Source organism: Pygoscelis adeliae, unplaced genomic scaffold (genome assembly GCF_000699105.1).
Source record: "Pygoscelis adeliae isolate BGI_AS28 unplaced genomic scaffold, ASM69910v1 Scaffold238, whole genome shotgun sequence".
In the NCBI taxonomy this organism is placed as follows: domain Eukaryota; kingdom Metazoa; phylum Chordata; class Aves; order Sphenisciformes; family Spheniscidae; genus Pygoscelis; species Pygoscelis adeliae.
The window spans coordinates 1509641-1517011 of record NW_008825285.1 but is presented as its reverse complement, the minus strand read 5'-3'; positions in this window follow the sequence as shown (position 1 = coordinate 1517011).

Here is a 7371-nt window from a genome sequence, read left to right as displayed (position 1 = left end):
CACGACGCTGTCACTGGCTGTGAGGTACACAAAGCCATTAAGCACTACCGTGCATAAAGGCTACTCTCCAGTTGTGCCCTGCTGCGGTCATCGCAGCACCTTGTGCCCGGGCTTGGCGTATGCTCAAGCAGTGTTGCCTGCTGCTGGAGTCATAGCTCTACCTTGAATCCAGTACTGATGGATGTTCAAATAGGCATAATGAGGGTTTTCAAAAGCTGCTGCCAGTTTGGGAGTGGTGTGTTGTATCTGGGAAACTACTGTCCTGTGAATTTCCCTCCCATACCTTGTGTTTTGGTAGAAGTTACAGAATACAACTGGTAGACACATGATGTGGGTTTTAGATATCCAACGTCATTTGAGGCACCTCAGGAGATTTAAGCCACCAGCACAGGGCTGGCAAACAAAACACAAAACTTCAGACCCTCCGCCATTTGGCATGAGCACTGGAGGCTAGGCAGGATGGATACCCACAGCATCTGCAGTGACATTGAACACTTACAAACAAGCACTGAATCCTGCCCAGAGGGTGGGATTCAGCTCATGTATTAAGACACTTAAATATAAATGCCTCCATGTGTGCTACATGCCTGAGTGTCTACTACAGTAAATGACAACCTCATTGGTGGAGCCTAGAGAGGGATTTGGCTGTCCAAGTGTAGGCATCTCCTTTTGGGGAGCTGGTTAGCAATCAATCTGCATCAAGAGAAATTTCAATTAGGTCTTGAAAAGATACTTTTCACAAAAGGACCCAGAGGAATCTGCGTCTCTGGAGATACTCAAAACTCGTCTGGAAATAACCCTGAGCAATGTGCTCTGAGTGCTGCTTTGAGTGGGGGGTTGCACTAGCTGAGCTGCAGAGCTCCATTTTAAAGTCCATTCAGTAGCTCTCCACTGACTCCAAAAGGATACCAAAGCTATTTTAGTAGGTGTCTTACTCTATAAGCTGCATCCCCCCCTCGTGTCTAGATCCTACACAACTGATGGCGTAAAGGGGAGGGAGAAGCAACATGGCTTTTGCAGGGGGAAGTTGTGTCTCAAAAGCCTACTGAGAGGCTTTGAAGGAATCAGTGAGCGTGTTGATGTGGGTGATTTACCTGATATTGTGCATTTGGCTTTCCTAAAAGCGTTTGGCAAAGGCTGCCTCATGAAAGGTTCTTACAGAAACTGAGCTGCTATGGAATTAGGGGGAAGTTCTTTTGTGGATTAATGAGTGGTTAAAAGATAAGAAACAGGTTGGGAAGGAAGGGACAATTTTTGCAGTGGTGGTGATTCGCCAATATAAACAATGTGAAAAAGGAGGAGGTGATAGTGAGGTGGCAGAGTGTGGATGACATACTATCTAGGGTCGTAAAAGCAAAAGGAACTGTGAAGTGTCGTGGAGATATCTTGTGATAATGTATGTCTGTGTGAAGATGGCAGATGAAATCACTAATGATAAACAGAAAGTAATGCACATCATGAAATACATCCCTAACAATAAAGACATAATGATGACTTCTGGGCGAGCTATTGCCCTGAAGAAAAGGAAGTTTGGTATTGTTGTGAATGAGGGTGGTCTGCGAGCACCAGCTCAGTGCTCAGCAGTGGAGGAGGGCAACAGAGTGTTAGAAATTCCAAAGAAAAGAAAAAAGAGAAAAACATCACTACATGACAGTGCACCGCAGCTGGGGCCCCGTGGACCTGAGAGCAAGCCAAGTAGAAACAGAAAAGGACAAGGTAAGGCGAGGGACAGTAAAGGTGATCAAAGGCACGGGACAACTTCTGTAAGTGGAGAAATGAGCCTGCGGTGTGGAACAGTAAAACTGAGGAGGAATAGGATAAGGATGTCTGTAAGTTCATGGTCAACAAAATCAGAAACTGCTTCCCTTTTTCTCACAAGTGATGCAATGCAGTTATGAGGGAATAGGTTTACAGTATCAAAAGGAAATGCTTTTCTACCTAATACATAGTTAAACTTTGGAACTCCCTGTTTCAGGGTATTGAACGAATAGGATGATTCACCTTATGGTAAAGTAGACATCCAAACCAGATTAGATAAATCACACCCTAAAAATGCTTGTTTTCCTTCATTGACTACAAAGGAAACTTATGATGAGTTGCTCGTCTGTAGAAGTCCATGCAAAAGCTACTCAGAAGTTGGTAAAATGAATCCCACCTCTAACCTCTGCTGGAAATGAAGTAACACATTCCTGTATCTTTGAGAGCTGTGGCCAAAGCTCCTGCAGGGAAAAATCTGGTGCAGGGAAACTGTGTCAGTCATATAGCCCAAAACCTAGTTGAAGTCTGTATCTGCCAGGATGGTCATCCATAGAGTCTTTTTTCTGTATTGCTGATTTACCTGTGTGTGGGGGTTAACTGGTGCATTCTCAAGGGAAGAAATTAATTTTTGGCTTAACTCCACTGCAGGAAGAAGAATTTCCCCAAGGATTCAGTTGTTTCCAGTGCACAATGTGCCGGTCCTATCACTAAACCAAGAATAAACACAGCCTACCAGTTACCCCTCCCTGTGGGTACGTAGTTCTTTGTTCAGCATGCAAAACAGAAATACCAATCCTGTCAGCATTGAAGTTTTACAACAAGCCCTATAAAGAAAACCCCGAGGAACTTTGGACAACTTGAGAAGTTCCTGGTTTTTATACTGTATGAGGGACTGCAGTAGTTCAGCTGGGAGCAGAAGCAAGTCCCTTTCGCGCTGGCACCAAGCAGGGCAGCAGATGGGCAGCTCTTTCTTCTCCTCCAGTTTGCTGAGTGCTGTGTCCTCCTGCTTCCCCAAAAGCGGGAACAGCTCAGGCTCAGAGGAGGTGTGTTACCACAGCATGGGCTCTGCAACAAGAGTATTCAGGTGTGCTGGGGATGCTCCAGGCTGCTACTCAAACCCGGCTCTTTCCTGAGCCCTGTCAGAAGCCAATACCCAGTCTGCCGTACTGTTGATGAGCTAGAGCCATAAATACAAAACCAAGTATAACAGCAACAAACAAAGTAATGCCCCTTGGCAGCAGCTGAGGCACTACCCTACAGTCAGAGCACTGGAGAGGGTGAGGCTCCATGTATCTGTGTAGCACGAAGCAAAAGCAAGCACTGGCTGCATGAATCAATATATGTGCAACTGATGGCTTTCGTGTTTGCCTAGAAGATACATAATGCTCCAGTAGTTATATAGTTAAATGTATTTCTCTTTTTGTCCTCCATCTGATGTTACCAGAGGCTTCAGAAAGCTATCTTGGAGATGAAAGACCTCCTAAATTACACCACCAGGAAAATAGCTATAATGGTGCATATATTTTGCTTCCCAGATGAAAGTCACCTTCTTACACTGAGAAAGGCGTAGATATTAAAACACACAACTTCATAAACAAGGTTGAAGAATGTAAAATGTGATTCTTCTGATGGGAAGGGAGTGAACTGGACCAGGACAGTTTCTACCTTTCTATTTACATTTTTCTAGTTATTTCCAGGTAAGCGGCAAACTATTTTAAGTCTTCTTCAAAACACAAGTGAAATTTTAACACACAATAAAGGACCATGAAAATTGGCATACCAGGACTGTCTAATCCTCACGACTGCCTCTGGTAACAGCTAACAATAGATATTTCATGGAAAGATACAATCCTTCATATAATGGACAGTGCTTATGGGAAAATTACTTCCTATCCCCTGGGGAAAAGACTGCTTATTTTATGCTGTGCTTATGTAGGAACCTTAGACTTTAGTCCTCTTAACCTTATTTAATATAACAGTGAGTATTTTCCATTACCCGTTCAAATCCTTCTGTGAATCCTGCTACTATTTTAAAACTGTAAATCCTTGGGCAGCCCGTACCACCCATTATGTGATGCTCTGATCCACCAGCCTTCCCACTCCAAAAACATTTTCCTGCCTTTAGTTTTCCTGAAAGACGGTATCATTTATTCTGTTTGTTAACTTACACACTCTGTGACACACACTATAGGCCAGATTTTTTCACTTGCCGGTTGTACAAGGAGCGTCGCTGTAATTTAGTCATTTTTTTGCCTGCTTCACTCTCCGGTCTGAGCACAGGAGTCTGCCTTGATCAAAACGTTGGAAGCTGCAATATTACAGGCCACACACCCAAGCCGGAGGTGGCTGCAATCTCTTCTGCTCAGAGCAGATTAAACGTGCCCCTCTAAGCCGTCAGCAGGACGTTTGTGCCCCTCTCTGTCAGCCCCGCGTACCCACCTCGGATATTCAGAATCCAGCTCTCCAGCAACGGATGGAGGTACCGCTCCCACCCCCCAAATAAAAGCAAAGCACCAGCTGTTAATGCTGTATTCACAGTACCGTACTCCACAGACAACGTGACTTTATTCACAAATATGATTTTTACAGAGGTAGAACAAAATATTTTGTATAATTTTTTTTAAACTATATACACATAAAGAATATAACAGAATGACAAGAAAGAAAAGGTTGTAAACAAAACAATATTATGCCATCAAATACAGTACAAACAGCATGCAAGAACAGCTTCAAATGAAATCTTGCTGGTGTAACTTTATTTTATTTCTAATGTGGTAAATGAAGAGTAGTAAAGAGTCATGCTCTAATTGGATTGAGTATGCCACAGCTCTGCAATTTTAATTTTTTTTTTCTTTTACAATAAACCAACAGGATAGCTTTCTTTTCACTGTGGTGGGGAATGCTTTTGTAATGCCCAATGTAATCTTAACAGAAAAATATAATTATCAAATCTACAAAGTGTACTCTCATTTAAAAAGCAAAACCATAGAAACTGTACAGTTTTAAAAAGCGAATTATCTCAACTGCTTCTTAAGAGAATTTTCTAAACAAAGAATAAAATATGCAGAATAAAAATTAGGAGAGCTATTGTTCTGTAACAAAGCTAATCAAATACTTGTTTTCTATTCCAATAAACAGGTTTTTTTAATTAATGACTACTCTGGAAATTATGAAGTGGGCTGGGTTTTATTAATGTTCCACTTGACTAATAAAGCATGAACTCCTTACAGGTACTATAGCTGTCATTCCCCTGGGGATGGATGGAGATTGGTTCTGCATGCGTGCTAGAGACAGGAACAAGGTTTAGTCATTGGCGTAGATTTTAAAAATATTTTAAAATGTTTTAAACGTTTAGTAGCATCTATAAAAATAATCTTGCTTGTTTTGCTACTGGATTGAGATTTGGATATGGGATTTTCTGCTGAAATTCATTCTTGGCCCTCACAATTGCCAAGGACTTCCACTGGATGTTACCTGGGCTGCAGCAGGTCCCACAGGTGATGGTCAAGAGCAATGGTTAGACCTCACACCTGAAAAACGTGAAGCCAACAGCAAACCCTACAGTGTTTTCCCCGTGGCTAGGGCTGAACCTCAAGGATCTGGGCTTTGGGGAACGGTGCTGTCCTGCCCCTCCATCCCTCCAAATCTCAGCCCACGTCATGGGAAGGGCGAAGGCTGGAGAGAGCAACTGTGCTGTTACTCCTATGAACTATCAACTCTGGTGACAACCACCTCTCCGTCCCTCATATCTGCACGCACTGTGACTACGTAAGCATGGGGTCCGGTCAGGTCACTGCGCTGCTCGGGGCCAGCAGCCGGGCTCGCTGCTGTGCCTGTGGGAAAACAGGGTTTTCTCCCTCTGCCACAGACTTTGACCAGTGAGGAAGGAAACTGTGAGCACTGGGGTTAAACTGCCCTCCTGCAGCTCCCCCCCTTAAACGTCATTTAAAGATTCAACCACACAAACATCACCTGTAGATTCGTCTTTATCAAGAACACGAGGTTGGTTAATATTAAACACATGCTAATGTTAATATTAAACACAGGGAGCAGCCTGAACAACATCCTTCACCAAATCACAAGGATTAAGCTAACTTCAGTGAAAAGGGTAAAGAAATTCCTGCCCTGCATAAGAAATCCATCTCTGTGGCTTCATCCATGGCTTTGGCATCTTCCTGGGAAATGGATTGTCAAACCCCTCTGGATTGCCCTGGTGCAACTGAAACCTGCGTATCACTAATAGATCCTGCAGCAGATTATCACCCCCAGAAGCAGGGCATTTATTGAGAGGTGTCAACAGTATGCTACCTGCGCAGACGAAATACTCTGTGTGATAGTTTACAGTCAACATAACAAGCCTGGCACCTTTTTGTGGAAGAACTGTACAAAAGACGGCTGAAATAACAGGATTGTCAATGACATTCAGTGAGAGATACTCTAACCCTCTGAGTAAGACTGCATCTTTCTGTTGTGTAAACTGGTCTACAAGTATGAATAAAACAATACATCCCTGCCCCATTAGCCCTGGGGAAGATTAATGCCCTCTAATCTACGCTAAATAAACTCTGAAGCATGAAGATCAGTATTTAAGTCCTACACTCAGCTGCTTGTGAATTAATAGGGATCACCCTGAAATTGCTATTATGAAATGCAAATATTTGCAAAAGAACAATTAAAAAATATTCCTGAAGTGCAAACGAAAGGCTCATCAGCCATGTTTGTGGTATGCAGAGGGACAGTCAGAAGGCGAACGCTAATGAATCCCACGGCAGAAATCTGTGCTAAAAACCCATTATCCCATTGGCAGTAGGTAATGGCACAGCATCTTACACTGGGAAATAATTCCACCTGATAATCGGAGGGCGTGGCTTAGGATGCCCTAATTTGGACTCTCTGGACAGTTAGCTTGGATATAACTACCTGTATTTTCAGAAAGCTGCAGTACCTGGCTCACAGTAAATCTACTTCAAACACTTGCTGATACTGCTCAAACTGATCTCATCTGCCCTGATCTGCAATTTTGCGTTAGCTAAAGTAATAAAAGAATCCTGTTAAACCTAAATTATCAAATGAAAAAGGCAATTTTCTCATTCATACTCCATTAGTTTTTTTAGTTATTGCTAGGAAAGCTCTAAAATGCTTAGGTCATAAAATAAACATGTGGCTTAATGTACAGTATGTGTACTTAAGAGGATGATGGCATCTGCAGTAACTGCTCTGTACTGCCACAGTAATGGGATGCACAAATTAAGCAACAGCACATACCAAATAAAGCATACAAAAATGTATGGCGAAAAGTAACAAGCCTTCTGCCTTTTTTTTTTTTTTAATAAGTCTTTAATTGCTAAAAAGAAGAATTCACCAATATTCCACACCTACAACACAAAATTGCAACCTAGTTGATTTTGATAGATGCCTGTTACCTTTGTGTCAGCAAAACTCTATGATATTGTTCTCTTTAACATTTCACCGATTAGTTTATAAAAGCTTCCCCTTCCCAAATTAAATTCAATAATATATTTTCCAGTGCCGAAGTCATACAATTAGCCTAATGTGGCTTCAAGCATACAACACTGTTAAGATTTTGGAAAAAAGCACCCCAGAACTCTTAAA